This window comes from Schistocerca americana, chromosome 3 (genome assembly GCF_021461395.2).
Source record: "Schistocerca americana isolate TAMUIC-IGC-003095 chromosome 3, iqSchAmer2.1, whole genome shotgun sequence".
Classification (NCBI taxonomy): domain Eukaryota; kingdom Metazoa; phylum Arthropoda; class Insecta; order Orthoptera; family Acrididae; genus Schistocerca; species Schistocerca americana.
The window spans coordinates 328,324,794-328,341,719 of record NC_060121.1 but is presented as its reverse complement, the minus strand read 5'-3'; the positions used below and the strand labels follow the sequence as shown (position 1 = coordinate 328,341,719).

The 16,926-nt window shown below is 41.7% G+C and overlaps 1 non-coding gene across 1 annotated transcript; it reads right to left on the bottom strand.

Annotated features, from left to right (window-relative positions):
* Window positions 1-16,343: 16,343 nt before the first annotated feature.
* Trnak-cuu lies at window positions 16,344-16,416 on the bottom strand. The gene has a single exon. It is a non-coding gene; the product is annotated as a tRNA-Lys (tRNA).
* Between the last annotated feature and the right edge of the window lie 510 nt (window positions 16,417-16,926).

Here is a 16,926-nt window from a genome sequence, read left to right as displayed (position 1 = left end):
GAAAGTTGTTGAAGATTAAGAGCTTTCGTCGGCTGCTTTCTCATCGTTGACTGCTTTGTGGAGTACTTGCGCATATTGGCAGGGGGAGGGGAAGAAGTATTGGCGGGTGCAGAGGCAGTTAAATGGCACCAAGTTGGTAAACTGCTAAGGCCGCCACGTGTAAGAATGTTTATATTTCTTTTGTTACTCTGTAAATCAACTAATGTTCTAATGTGTGTAAGTTCTTAAGGGACAAAACTGCTGAGGCCATCGGTCCCTAGGCTTACACACTACTTAACCTAACCTATGCTAAGAACAACACTCACATCCATGCCCAAAGGAGGACTCGACTCAGTGACACGGCGCCTCTAACCTTGCGGCCACTCCGTGCGGCTGTAAATCAACTGAAGCTGTGTTCAAGTCGAAGGTTGGTTTGAGCACTGCAATGGTTTGTTAGGCATGGTGGTTTACTTTTGACTGTTTCTCACAGCTGAACAGAGTTATACAGCCAATTAGCGGGGAATGTACATCTCAACATGTACTCCAAAATGTGGCGCAAACTGACTTGACATTATTGTCGCTGTTGCAGCTGTAAACAGTGATAAGTAACAGAGGAATTCGGAGGATAAACTGGGGATCGAACCCCAAACTTAAGTTTTCTAGTCAGGAACTGAAGCCACTGAGCAACGGAGGTACATTTCTGGACAAATCATTAACAAGATACTAATCAAACAGAAATTTCATTGAGCCAAGAGAACAAATACTAGCTGTAGAATACAAATAATTTATTGGCGAATAAATTTGTTTGAATGATCTGCTTATTCGGTTAATCATTTAGATAGAAACTTCTCGGAATAATGCACACCTATGCTTACTGCTATACATTATGGTTTCCGTCCGGCTAGCCACGCGGTCTAACTTGCTCCTTCCCGAGCGGGAAGGAGTCTGCTCCCCGGCACGAATCCGCTCGGCGCATTGGTGTCGAGGTCCGCTGTGCCAGCCAGCCTGTGGATGGTTCTACATCTACATTTATACTCCGCAAGCCACCCAACGGTGTGTGGCGGAGGGCACTTTACGTGCCACTGTCATTACCTCCCTTTCCTGTTCCAGTCGCGTATGGTTCGCGGGAAGAACGACTGTCTGAAAGCCTCCGTGCGCGCTCTAATCTCTCTAATTTTACATTCGTGATCTCCTCGGGAGGTATAAGTAGGGGGAAGCAATATATTCGATACCTCATCCAGAAACGCACCCTCTTGAAACCTGGACAGCTAGCTACACCGCAACGCAGAGCGCCTCTCTTGCAGAGTCTGCCACTTGAGTTTTCTAAACATCTCCGTAACGCTATCACGCTTACCAAATAACCCTGTGACGAAACGCGCCGCTCTTCTTTGGATCTTCTCTATCTCCTCCGTCAACCCTACCTGGTACGGATCCCACACTGATGAGCAATACTCAAGTATAGGTCGAACGAGTGTTTTGTAAGCCACCTCCTTTGTTGATGGACTACATTTTCTAAGGACTCTCCCAATGAATCTCAACCTGGCACCCGCCTTACCAACAATTAATTTTATATGATCGTTCCACTTCAAATTGTTCCGCACGCATACTCTCAGATATTTTACAGAAGTAACTGCTACCAGTTATCATATAATCATACAATAAAGGATCCTTCTTTCTGTGTATTCGCAATACATTACATTTGTCTATGTTAAGGGTCAGTTGCCACTCCCTGCACCAAGTGCCTATCCGCTGCAGATCTTCCTGCATTTCGCTACAATTTTCTAATGCTGCAACTTCTCTGTATACTACAGCATCATCCGCGAAACATGCTGTGTTCTGTTTGCTAAAAACTCTTCAATCCACCCACACAGCTGGTCTGATATTCCGTAGGCTCTTACTTTGTTTATCAGGCGACAGTGCGGAACTGTATCGAACGCCTTCCGGAAGTCAAGAAAAATAGCATCTACCTGGGAGCCTGTATCTAATATTTTCTGGGTCTCATGAACAAATAAAGCGAGTTGGGTCTCACACGATCGCTGTTTCCGGAATCCATGTTGATTCCTACATAGTAGATTCTGGGTTTCCAAAAACGACATGATACTCGAGCAAAAAACATGTTCTAAAATTCTACAACAGATCGACGTCAGAGATATAGGTCTATAGTTTTGCGCATCTGCTCGACGACCATTCTTGAAGACTGGGACTACCTGTGCTCTTTTCCAATCATTTGGAACCTTCCGTTCCTCTAGAGACTTGCGGTACACGGCTGTTAGAAGGGGGGCAAGTTCTTTCGCGTACTCTGTGTAGAATCGAATTGGTATCCCGTCAGGTCCCGTGGACTTTCCTCTGTTGAGTGATTCCAGTTGCTTTTCTATTCCTTGGACACTTATTTGGATGTCAGCCATTTTTTCGTTTGTGCGAGGATTTAGAGAAGGAACTGCAGTACGGTCTTCCTCTGTGAAACAGCTTTGGAAAAAGGTGTTTAGTATTTCTGCTTTACGCGTGTCATCCTCTGTTTCAATGCCATCATCATCCCGGAGTGTCTGGATATGCTGTTTCGAGCCACTTACTGATTTAACGTAAGACCAGAACTTCCTAGGATTTTCTGTCAAGTCGGTACATAGAATTTTACTTTCGAATTCACTGAACGCTTCACGCATTGCCCTCCTTACGCTAACTTTGACATCGTTTAGCTTCTGTTTGTCTCAGAGGTTTTGGCTGCGTTTAAACTTAGAGTGAAGCTCTCTTTGCTTTCGCAGTAGTTTCCTAACTTTGTTGTTGTACCACGGTGGGTTTTTCCCGTCCCTCACAGTTTTACTCGGCACGTACCTATCTAAAACGCATTTTACGATTGCCTTTTTTAAGGCGGTTTGTCATCTGCCTCGACGAATGCGGGCAGGTTAATTTTACTCCGCCTCAGTTACACTATGTCGGCGATTGCTGGGCAAACACTGTCCCCACGTACACGTACATCATAATTAGCACGCAAACATTTGGGGCTACACTCCTCTGGTGTGAGACTTTCCCGGGGGATTCCACTGGGGGCCGAAACGCACAATAAGCCTGGGCTCGGAGTGGGGTGGCGGTGGGGTGGGTCGACTGCTGTGGCCTGTTGTGGGGTTGTGAACCACTGAGGGCTACGGTGGGACGGAGCCTCGAAGTTCCTAGGTCCCCGCTTCAATACACAATACACACCTTAGGCTTCTTTTCTGTTCCCGTTAATTGCTGTTCATGTACTATTTCATTTACTCAATTACTCATGAATGCCTACGATGTAGCTGACTGAAGTTTTTTTGTTAATTACGAACTGGACAATTATAGTCTGTTGTCATTGTCTTCAGCATAAATGTTTTTGGTTTGTTCTCTTTAAAATACGTCTGAATATCAGTGTGATTTTAGCAGATGGCTGAAAGCGAGCATTAGTTCTTCAGCTACCATTTCACGTAAATATACAGTGCCACAGCTAAAATAATGACTTTCAGCAGCATTCAGTACTCGATAAGCACTTTAATGTTCGTTATAGTGTGGTAACATATGGTAAATATCATGTGTACAGCACTTACATTCTCCACAAAGAACATGGAAAATCGACAGCTAAAACCGAGTTCTGATTCTAAATGCATTGGAGCACTTGTCACGTACATTGTTGACGTTTTGACGACACCGTGTGGAGCCTATGTTTACTTAGGCACTTGGCAAGGCCTGTGGCTGTTGCTCATCAATCGGCGGGTGTCACCGTGTGATGCTGTATGAGGGAACTGCCAGCCACGGGCTTTCGTGTGCGCACGCATAGCGAGTGGCGTACACGAACGCTACTCACGCGGTTGCCACGCAGAAGCATTGTTTTAGCGTACACCAAGGCAGATGCGGAGCGTTTTAACAGCAGCCTTATGCTGGAGATGTGCTGCGCTGTCGGGCCCAAGTGCGGTTTGTGTTTAGCACGGACGGTGAAGGCCGACTGCGGCCCAGGCCCCCCGCTTAGGTGTGCGATATTGCTTACGTAGCGAGAACGCATCTGCGTTTCCTCAATAGTGCATGATATGGTAAAGTTCCCGAAATTATGCTTGTACGCTTCGGTGGTAGGCTGGTTGCGTCCGTGCGGCATAACACCGCACAGTTTTTTTTTTTTTTTTTTGCAGGGCTCAGCCCGCCACTTAGGTGCACACGCATAATTTATGGAACTTGATAACGTCACGCTCTACTGAAAGATCGCACCTACATTCTCAAAACGTAAATAGTATCGCAGACGAAAGTGGGAGCGGTTTGCCCCAGAGGCACGGTCGGCCATCAGCGTCCGTGCGAAACACGCTGCGTGCTCGGACTTGCCAGCAGAGAACATCTCCTGCATAAGGCTGTTGTTAAAACGCTCTGCATCTGCCTAGGTGTACGCTACTTGCCCTTCTATTTCACATTCTTGCAGAATTTCAATGTAGAACTGACACCTAACAATTTTTCCAAAATAAAGTGTGGTTGAAAGCTGTCATTCCAATGTTTTAGAGTCTGCAAAAACTGCTGCTACGTTGCTAGATACGCGGAGTCGAGTCTTCGAGCAGTATAAACAGACTAGCCTAGCGCCCCCTGCTTCGCTCGTGTAGACTATATGGCCTGCAGAGATTTTTTTGTTTTTATTTAATCGAATTTTTGTGTTGCTCACAACTTGCAATACCTTCTAAGTTGGTCACAATAATTAAGGAAATACAAGCATGGTCTTTTCAGAATATACTTCTGATCAAAAACCGATTCTGGTAGCTGGAGTCCAAAGGTTTTGTTAATCATGCCTTTTGCGTTCTTGTGGAGATACTTCCATATAAATTTTCATCCCCCAAGAAATATTTCTTTGTGTCTAACCGAGAAGTGAAATGCCAATTCTTATAAATTGAGCTTTAAATTTTTTTTTTTTTGTAACGAAATATTTGCTTTAAAATTTTCCATCCCTTATTACACTCCCTTAGGGACTGAATTTGCAGAATCACTGAAACACGTATTTTTATTTCTAACCGATAAGTCAAATACCAGATATCATAGATGTAGCCTTAAAAATCCTTTAGTAGTTCTTTAATAACAATTTAATTAAAAAAATATTTCACTCACTATTGTACCCCCAAAGGTGCTGAATTTACAAAGATTCTGAAACGCGATTTTTTTATTTTCTGACTGAGAAACCAAATACCAATTCTCGTACGTCTAACTTCTAAATTGCCTTAATAGAGACATTTTTTAAAAAACCCTTCATCCCATATCTCACGCCCTTAGTGTTGGAATTTATAAACACCCCTCCTTAAACAATGCCTACAGTATAAGATCCACATCATCTCCAAATTTCAAGTTTCTATCCTTGGCGGTTTGGGCTGAATTTTCACTAAGTGTAACAGTCGTTGGTGTAATTTCATTCTACAATTTTCTAAGTATAATAAGGTATTAAATCTCTACGCTATTGATTTTTTGTTATCAGCCCGTCTTCATGTACAGACGAATTTTTTTTTTGCTTGTAACTTTAATAATAATAATAATGATAATGATAATGATAATATTTAACATTTCGTTAAAATCCCTTTATTAATGATTTATTCAGATATTTAACTACACTGAGAAGCGATTGCTTAGCTGAGATGATTTTGCGCCATCAGCGTGAGAACACATGTACATTTACTTTTTCTACAAAGAAACCTTGAAATCTAATTTTGTCAAAGCGAATCCAGTTGCCGATTTGTGTTTTGCGATTCACTAGATGCATTACACTCCATACATCACGGTCCACTGTCACCAAGGTTTTTGTGCTCACGAATGACGATTCTGCACTTGCCACTAAAAGAAATCACAAGAAATGTAAGTAAAGAAGCCGCCTTTGGGCAAGGAGGAGTTATAATTTCAGTGAAATTGTAATTCTTCATGAATTTTAATGTTCTCCTGCTGTGATCGCTGTTATGTAGCCTACATCCGAGCAATTATCTTTTGGGAGGTTTTAAGTTCAAACATTTTATTACCCATTCGTTCGTTTCTTTTTTCATGGGATACATTACATTGGTCACCGTGACCAGGCCACATATAATTTTTATGTGCATGACATGTAAACTTTATTAGTATCACAAGGTTGCTACAACTTTTCAGGTTTTTTGTTTCATGTATTACGTAAAATAATTTTGCTTGGTCCCGAAACTTAAAAATCAGATGTATCACAAAAGAAAACACAGGAAATACCAAAACACTACTGTAAAGAAACAATAAAATGGATAACAGGGCGAATTAAAAACATTTTAAAACTATTGGGCAACTGCTGTCTATGCTACATCGTCAAAGGAAAGGTAAGGGCCGCACTGTCTATTGTCCAAAGCTGCGTGTAGAGAAGTCACGCGTCTCCTGAACTCATTCAAGACAAGATTTCGCTTAGTAGAACAAATTAAATATTTTATAGTAATTTACTCTAAGAATAGCGAGAGTTTAATTTTTATAAACTGACTGACATCACGTCACCAGCGCGTAAAGGCGCAGCGACGTTTTACTTTTACATCTCAGTTATGTCCTCTGCCGTATTAATAATTTGTGCGCTCTTTTCAAATACGTGATATGTGATTGCCGTCATTCTACATGTCATCGTAAAATCGGGAAATTTTCTGAAACGGAACGCGAAATGCTTCATGAAATAGTACTTAATGTCAATGAGAGCGAATTCTTTGACATGGCGACAGATAATGGAAACGCTTCAGCTCGCGAAACTGGTGAAAGAGAGATAATTATTCATACAGTTAGTCCAAATATCAGCCATGTACCAGATCCAAATACCGTAATGATGAGCACTTTAATGGATATGATGTAGGAAATGTCAACAAAAAGTCATCTGAAATGTCAACTATGCCTAATGAAATTTCTTCTCAAATAATGTGCTGGACAATCACTGCATTAAATTTAACACTAAAGCAAATTGGAATGTCAACTCAACAAAATGAAATACCTACTGAAAATGCCGCGTTAAAATCTGACGATGAGAATCTGCCTAGTATGATAAAACAGTTATGTGATAAACAAACAAAAATCATAGCACCCGTTAATAAACTCGGTTCCGAAATAAAGAATTTCACTGCGGAGCAAGACGCTGAGTTTAAACTTTGATACGTGCGAATAAGCGTATCGGTAGTTACTACGATCGCGTATATTTGCCCTGAGATTTCCATGACATCCCTGGCCGGCTGAGAGAGGGCGTGGCCGTGGAAGATGGTTTTAAGCGGCTCCGCCGACGATGGGAAGGAAGTTCCCGACTGCAGTGACTACGGACAGCTTTCTCGTGGCTGCTGATTGGTCGCAACAGCGGCAGTCCGCTTGGCCGGTGAGGTCGCGCGGCAGACTTGGATCTCCATTGCTGTCAGTTTCTAACCGGCACCAGTTATATGGAATTGGCGCTCAGTAAGGAAGGCAGCCTGGACTTACGAATGTTGTACAACTTCTGTAATGAATGTGGACAGGTTATAGACGAGAGAAGATTGCGTGGTGAACTTTACACTCCTGAGCCTTGGTGCTCAATGCGAAGGGACGCTTTGCTTCGGCAAGAAGATCTTTGCGAGAATTTCGAGAGGTAGAGTGGAGTAACTAGCCGCGAGAGGTTGGTGTTGCGGAACGAAGGAGAAGACACGTGAGGATGGAGGTCGTGAGAGGTAGTTTTGAAGAGTGCTGTAATCCCCTGCGGAGGTGTGAAGGCCGGTCCGTAGTTAGTCGGCTGGTGCTGCCTTGGTCGGCTACGATTATCTTCCGCTGAGGGTGATACGTGAAGCTGTGAAGTGAGTGACCTCGTGTCTGTTGATAAGCACTGTGTACGCTGCCCGATGGGACCAATTCGGCGATTAAAACCGGTGAGCCTTACTGAGCTTCGGACAAATCTGAGTGTAACGAATGTTTGTAAATTGGCGAGATGAATCACAAGCTGGTTGTGAACGTTTCTAATGAATCGAGCTTAATGCTTGGAATTTTGTAAGGTTGTTAAAAGTGTTATGAGTGTAGTACGCTCAAGTATACGTTTGCGTGGGACCTTGTGGTATAGCTTGATCACCTGAATTACATGGGCTATTCTCTCTGTATTCACAGCTGCAATCGCTCCCTTGCCGTGTCCTGCTTGCTGTAATTACATACATTGAAACTTATTATCCGGCCGCTATGACCGAGCGGTTCTACGTGGTTCAGTCCGGAACCGCGCTGCTGCTACGGTCGCAGGTTCGAATCCTGCCTGGGGCATGGATGTGTGTGATGTCCTTAGGTTTGTTAGGTTTAAGTAGTTCTAAGTCTAGGGGACTGATGACCTCAGATGTTAAGTCCCATAGTGCTTAGAGCCATTTGAACCGTATTTGAACCTTATTGGTACGGACTGGTAGTAACTTCGAACATTCAGGTTTCATTCTTGTCAGACAACAGAGTTTAATCTTGTGCCAATGCTGATATGCCAAGCTCTCCTTTAAGCAATATAAGCTTTCTGTGTGGGCAATTATTGCTTCTTAGTAATGTTACAAGCTTAGCCTGTTATAGTGCACTACTCTTCGGGTTCTGTAATCGGTTGCCTTGCCCTCCATGTTGCTGGGCAAACAATTCAAGTTGTTTGTGGCTGTCCAAATGGTTTGGACCGATCAATTGATAGAGGAATGAAACTGCCCAATGCAGTAACCGTGTTTGTAATATTGCTGTGACAAAAGAGAACGCGTTGGCTTTGGATTATTATGGACTAAGTTATGGACATAACAGTTGCGCTAAACTTATTATGTTTAAAGGTTTGTTAAGGTGTCTCGCTTAATTTTCCTGTCACCTGGCAGTTGAACTGAATTAAGTGCGTGCGTAGCAGCATTTTGTTGCATTCTGTGCGAATGCACGAAATTCATTTAATCACGTTTTAATCTCTGTATAGTATTACTAGAGCAGTTACTGAATGTTGGCTTTACGATTTTAGCCAGTTGCCTGTATTGAGAAATGATTGTTTCTCAAATGAAGTGATTAATGCCCTTACTTGTGTCGATATTCTTGATGTTATAAATTTAATCAGTCGTTTTCTTAACGTCAGTATTTGTTAGCCTTAATTTTGACATGAATTCAGGGAGTTGCTAGGAGTTCAAAATGTTGATTGCCTTAATAATTGCTAGACATGTAAAGCAAACATAATACTTAAAATACCATTATTCTGAATGTTTTCTTGGAATTTATTAAAGCTATTTATGATACAGGGTGTTAAGGGAACTTTTTATCTCCTTTAAGGAATCATTATTTTTACCTGATATGCCAAGCTCTCCTTTAAGCAATATAAGCTTTCTGTGTGGGCAATTATTGCTTCTTAGTAATGTTACAAACTTAGCCTGTTACAGTGCACTACTCTTATATATATATATATATATATATATATATATATATATATATATATATATATATATATATATATGAGATTGTTCAACCTGAGTGATATATGTGAAGAATAAATGTTTTCTCCTCCATAAGATTTTATTGTCATAAATACATGCTATTAGTTAAAGTTGCTACAGCAAATTAACCTTACCAATTGTTAAATAAATTTTCTGTAAAATTTTTTAAAACTGTGAATGGTGTTGATGCTGTGTAACCTGTGAGTTTCTCTTCCACACCACAGCCTTGTACTGGCTTTCCCTTCCCTCTGGTCAAACCCATTTCAACTCCCTGTGTTTCGAAGGTGGTTAACGAGGCTGATTTGTAGTTTTCGTCGTACCAGACATTTGTAGTTCCCGTCAGAGAAATAACAGTTACTTCACCTTCAGCATCGAGTGAATAAGTTACTAAAGCAAAAATATAATTCTGGAATTCGGCTATTCTGATACTACTATTTCTTTCCGGTTCGAGTTAATAACACTTATGTGAATTAATAGGACGTGTATACTTCCCTGGGTTTACCGTCTTAGTTCTACAGGGTGAAAAGTATTTAAACCGACAAACTCTGGGAGGTTGTAAGGGACATCAAAACAAATATTTTCCCCTAATGTCATTTTTTCCTATGAGGATTATTTAAACCAGTGGAGGCCGTATTACGCTCTTCAGTTGATAGAGGCCGCATTACGATCTTCAGTAGTTAGAGGGCGTATTACGCTCTTGAATTGTAGGCAACTACTGTCCACCAGTGTAGTTGTGCATTGTCTCTGTTTACTAATGGAGCGATACACCTGGAGTGAGTACACTGATATGGTTGGTTCGTACTACATAGCGCACCACAGCGGAGGAGCTTCACAGCGGGTTTATCAACAACAATATTCTAATAGCCGTATCACGCATCATAGGACCTTTGATGCAGTGTGCCAACGTCTGTGTGAGACCAGGTCATTTAGCAGATTACCTGGACAGGGATGCCGTCGCACGGTAAGAACGCTGCAATTTGAGGAAGCTGTCTTGCAGCATGTGGAGCGGGATCCTTCAATCAGCACTCGTGCATTTGCACGTCACATGGGGACGAATCAGACGAATGTAAGAACAGTCCTTCGAGAGCAATTGTTAAGTCCATTTCACTTATAGCGAGTCCACAACCTGGAGCCAGTTGATTATCCACCCAGAGCACAGTTTTCGCAGTGGTACCTGGAACAGTCTGATATGCATCCTACATTTCCATCCTCTGTGTTGTTTACCGATGAAGCAACGTTCGGGCGTGACGGAGCCTTCAACACGCACAAATCGCATGTTTGGAGTGAGGATAACACACATTCCACAGTTACTAGCGCTCATCAAGTGCGGTTCTTCGTTAATGTGTGGATCGGTGTTGTTGGAGACTGTTTAATTGGGCCGTATCTGCTACCTAGTTGTTGTCTCTTGGTCATAAAAAATGGAAAAGTTTTTGTTGGTTTAATTAATTTGCTGCCAGAGAAATCTTCCTCTACCGCTTTAAATACTCCTCATAGGAAAAAATGACATTAGGGAAAAATATTTGTTTTGATGCCCCCTACAACCTCCCAGAGTTTGTCGGTTTAAATACTTTTCACCCTGTATAGAGTTTAATGGTCTATATTTCGAACCTGTGCTTAACCGTGTATTTTATCTGTTGTAGCACTGGTCACTGTTGTCTGTGCTATGACCAGCCACTGCCGCCTCAGCATCTGGAGTGCCGGGTCTGTGCATGGCCTCCCGGCACCGAGCAAGAAGCGCAAGGCCGTCCACCAAGGCTACATCCACACACGTGGCGACACTACAGTCGGCGCCCGGGAGAAGGGCATACACATGTAGTTGTTGGAGCCTAGTGAAGCCGTAAAGAAACGTTACGCTCATCGATGGTTTTACTGCAGCCACCCTCTACAGACCACAGCCTTCCTTGCCGGGATACGAACCAAGGATGGCCCACGTGGGAGTCGAACACCTCCCAACAAAGGCGAAGATGGCTGCCAAAATCTAGCAGTGGCCAGTGCGCCACCGAGCCCCTACAGTCCACTGGAAATCTCAAATTTATGAACAAAAGTGTGTGTATGTGTCTTCATCCAATGGTGTCTGTAAGAAGGTTCTTCAAATACAGGGCTATTACAAATGATTGAAGCGATTTCATAAATTCACTGTAGCTCCATTCATTGACATATGGTCACGACACACTACAGATACGTAGAAAAACTCATAAAGTTTTGTTCGGCTAAGCCGCACTTCAGGTTTCTGCCGGCAGACCGCTCGAGAGCTCAGCGAGACAAAATGACGACAGGAGCCGAGAAAGCGTATGTCGTGCTTGAAATGCACTCACATCAGTCAGTCATAACAGAGCAACGACACTTCAGGACGAAGTTCAACAAAGATCCACCAACTGCTAACTCCATTAGGCGATGGTATGCGCAGTTTAAAGCTTCTGGATGCCTCTGTAAGGGGAAATCAACGGGTCGGCCTGCAGTGAGCGAAGAAACGGTTGAACGCGTGCGGGCAAGTTTCACGCGTAGCCCGCGGAAGTCGACGAATAAAGCAAGCAGGGAGCTAAACGTACCACAGCCGACGGTTTGGAAAATCTTACGGAAAAGGCTAAAGCAGAAGCCTTACCGTTTACAATTGCTACAAGCCCAGACACCCGATGACAAAGTCAAACGCTTTGAATTTTCGGCGCGGTTGCAACAGCTCGTGGAAGAGGATGCGTTGTGTGCGAAACTTGTTTTCAGTGATGAAGCAACATTTTTTCTTAATGGTGACGTGAACAGACACAATGTGCGAATCTGGGCGGTAGAGAATCCTCACGCATTCGTGCAGCATATTCGCAATTCACCAAAAGTTAACGTGTTTTGTGCACTCTCACGTTTTAAAGTTTACGGCCCTTTTTTCTTCTGCGAAAAAAACGTTACAGGACACGTGTATCTGGACATGCTGGAAAATTGCCTCATGCCACAACTGGAGACCGTCAGCGCCGACTTCATCTTTCAACAGGATGGTGCTCCACCGCTCTTCCATCATGATGTTCGGCATTTCTTAAACAGGAGATTGGAAAACCGATGGATCGGTCGTGGTGGAGATCATGATCAGCAATTCATGTCATGGCCTCCACGCTCTCCCGACTTAACCCCATGCAATTTCTTTCTGTGGGGTTATGTGAAAGATTCAGTGTTTAAACCTCCTCTACCAAGAAACGTGCCAGAACTGCGAGCTCGCATCAACGATGCTTTCGAACTCATTGATGGGGACATGCTGCGCCGAGTGTGGGAGGAACTTGATTATCGGCTTGATGTCTGCCGAATCACTAAAAGGGCACATATCGAACATTTGTGAATGCCTAAAAAAACTTTTTGAGTTTTTGTATGTGTGTGCAAAGCATTGTGAAAATATCTCAAATAATAAAGTTATTGTAGAGCTGTGAAATCGCTTCAATCATTTGTAATAACCCTGTATTGCGAAGTATACGCCGATATTTGACGTTTGTTCTTCGTTTTTCGGAGTTTGTTTATTTGTTTGTTTGTTGTAAGGCAATGCAGATTTAACTTGTAAAGACATTGCTTTCGCCGAAGGTCGATAATATTTTTTTTTTTCTTTTGTGCATTACCTTGTCATAGCACGTATGTATCATTTATTTCAACTGTTCTTTATTTGTTAATACGTCAAATTGTTTCTTCATTCATTTTGCTACTGTTTTGTATTTTATATTGTACGAATATGAATGTTTTGGGTTTATATGCTTTGTAAATCTTCGGTTAGGCTAGGAGAAGTGTCAGAGACAGAGAGAATGAACGAGTGTCGATAGAGACCGTGCGAGTTGTTGTGGTATCCTGGCCGGTTCGCAGGTGGAGAAACGTTGCTAAGTTCGGCGTGAAAGACGGTGATACGCGGAGGAACAATTAATTACATTGCGTCCGCGGTGTTAATAGGAGATCGTGCATTATTAAGAGAACAGTAAAATCTGAAAAGTATATCGAGTGTTTGCGGTGACGATTTTACATACTGTGTGAACTTGTGACAATTAGCCGTGAACCAGACACAATTGCCGTGTGGAGACACAAACTGTTAGAATTGCGTGAAAGTGGAACAAACCAAAACGTTAAGTAAAAGAACAGTGCTGTGATTTGATCAAGAAACATTTATTATATCATCCAAACTCTCTTAAAGACGACGACGTAAATTGAACTGATGTTTAACGGACTGTTATAGTGATAAACACATGTGACTGTTTACCTGTGGCAACACGGTGAAAGAACTGTGTGAAGTATTGGCATTAACCGGCTATATATCGTAAATACTAAAGACATTGCATAATTCCGACCTACCCGCACCGCATGATTAATAAACTTTTAACAATAAAATGTCATGCGCGTTACGACAACGCACACACTGGAACTATTATTATCGCGCCAGTGTTGCCAGCTGATTCGACTACAACGGAGACGTGGACCACCGCCGTAACTGGAATATTAATGAAACAGGAGGATCCATCATTATCTTCACACCACGAACCAGGATTAACTTCACACATCGTCCGCGCGGACCACCGCTGACGTCATCGCACTGCCTGCAGCAACAGTTAAGACATTAAAAGAAAATTATTACGCTCTCTCTCATTTCAGAATTAAAGACAATTGCAGTTAAATTATCTATTTTAAAAATACTGTCACAATATCAAGGTTCCATGTTGTTTAGTTTCAAAATGTTCTTTCCATTATTTCGTCTTACTGAAAGTGCTGAAAACCCGCCAAATTAAAGTTCAATTAATAATTTTCTTTCCAAATTCCTTTCAGACATTTTGCTGCTCATCATAATTTTATTTTAATGTTTGTGTGTAACTTCTTTTGGAGGGAGTACATATTTTATTTTTTGTGCTCTAAAATTAGCTACAATAAAATTACGTATATTACCAGCTGATGCTGTCCGTCATTACTACTTGAAAACTGACCAATAGTATTTCTGCACATATTTTCTCATTGGCTGTCAGATTCAAAACAAAATTAGGTATTTCGTGGGCATCTAACAGATGCGCAATGTCTATGTAGGCCCCCTACAATATTTTTTTTTTTTACTTTTGCAGGTTTACTGAAATTATATTGACTTTAATTGTTCATTTGGCCCCCGTTAAAGTGATTTATCGCATCTATATAATCTATATAATAATTGTACTGAATTACCTGATTTATATATTTTATTACGTAAACATTGGCATACCATATTTAGATTAAAATTGACGTCTTATTGGGCCCACATAAGATTCTGCACTTCCTGACAAAGACTATGCCAAATTTTATTTTTTCGTCCATGACTAACAGGGGTAGTCAGATTCCTTGTATAGGTCATGTTTTATTATTTAAAAGGTTTTTTTTCAGAATTAGAGAACCAGTTTCTTTACAATCTGCAACTGACGTAAATGAACTGCATAACTTTTTCTTAACATAATATAGCGTCCCCAGTGCCATATTACGAAAAGACAATATTTATAAAGAAGACATTCATAATTTGTAAGAGATTTTTTTTTTTCTCATGTAGCCTTAAAATAATAATTTCTCTGTGTAGGTTTAGATTGCAAAGAAATAATTTATGACAGAATGATCTAAAGAGACGCCCAGTTACACTCTTTTGTTAATTTTTTAGTCGACCTTACTTCTTCGCTTGTCTTGAAGGTGTCTAGAGGGACATCTTGCGTGTGCTGACGAATGTAAGCATATTTGTATGAGTTAAGCATATAATATATTGAATTAATATTATTGTGTACTTTTAATTTGTAAGAGGTGATCCCGATTTCATGTCCGCCTTCCTTGAATTAACCTGCATTCAAGTAATTTACAGCTCAACAATCGCAGCGGCCGATGCAGCCAACGACGCCATTACGTGGCGATATTAACTTATGAAAAATTAGCGGAAGCGGAAAACTCGCCCGCTATTAGCATAATATTAATTTTTCTCCACAGCCGCACGAAGTTGCAGAAATACTTAGGTTTAAGATTCTTATTTTCAGTAGCATAGCCGAGACTCAGAGCCAGGACTCTGACTACAATACAATGGTTAACGGAGGTAAGAAAAATACTCTCGCGCGTGTGTGGGCCGCAATTGTAATTAATAACTAAAGATCTTTTGCTTTAACGTCAACTGACTAGCCGAGGAAATTTATATGAAAAGTTTATTACATTGTTCAACTTAAATATCATTTTTATGAAGGCCCGCCACGTAAGTCGGCAACAATCAAAAAATAATAATAACAATAATAATATATTAAATTACGACGGCCGACGGACGCGAGATTGGCGCCGCAACTTTGGGGCCCGATTAATATGATTCTATTGTAATGAATGTAATTATGTATGTGTCTAATTGTTGTAAAATATTAATGCTTGTATGAATTCTTTTACATGTACAACAACAAAACCACACCCTGAGGAGATCTGGAGAGGAAAAAGTGTAGAAAAGAAAAAGGATTGCGAGAAAGAAAAATAAGTAAGGTAAGGCCTATTGTGCAAGCATCCTGTGTAGCTCTGTGCGGAATATCGAACCCATGTGCACATGAGATACCTTCGGTGCTTTGTGTATTTATGTGTTTATTTTTGGAGGGGATAATTATTCGTTTTGTGTATTTATATGTTTATTTTTGGAGGGGATAATTAATCGTGTGTGTATCAGTGTTAAAGATTTGTCAGTGGCCTAAAGTGAATTTAGTATGGGTAAGATAGGACAACCTAAAGCATCCGTACCAGAAGAACAAAATTCTGTTAATATGGAAAGTGAGGATCATTTGCAATACGTAAACGAATCCCAAGCCACCGCCTCGGATGACATAATTTCCGGAGCGGGGGGCGAGGATCTGTGGACGGTGAATGACGCTCCACAGCAGAATGGGAATAGAGTAACAACTCCACTTTTTTATGAAGGCCCGCCACGTAAGTCGGCAACAATCAAAAAATAATAATAACAATAATAATATATTAAATTACGACGGCCGACGGACGCGAGATTGGCGCCCAACGTGGGGCTCGAACCCACGACCCTGAGATTAAGAGTCTCATGCTCTACCGACTGAGCTAGCCGGGCCAATCGAGTGCTAGATTAAGCGGGGCACCAGTATGCTCACCGATTGCAGACCCATTTGCAGAATTTCTGCGCAGGTTAGAAGAAAGAGATAGGGAAAGAGATCAGAAACTGGCTCAGATGCTCCATGAGCAAGAGCAACAAAGAGAACTGAAAGAAAGGGAAAAGGAAAGAATGTCAGAACAGAGGGAAAAACAAAGAGACGAAAAACTGGCTCAGATGCTACGTGAGCAAGAGCAGCGCAATGAAGCGAAACTAGATAGGATCCAAAGCGAACTAGCCGAGATGCGGGATGCGTGCAAAGAGATCCCCGATCTTGTGCAAAGCTTAGCCGGAGAGATGCAAAAATTACAGATATCGCAGGCTAGGCTTGAAGACAATGTCCAGACTTTAACCAACCGCGTGGATAATGTGGAGATAGATGCACGGAAAAGTATTGACGCATATTTGGAAGTGCAAGCTCAAAAAGTAGAAAAAGAATTAAATGAATGGCTAGAAGTAAAGGATCGCGAG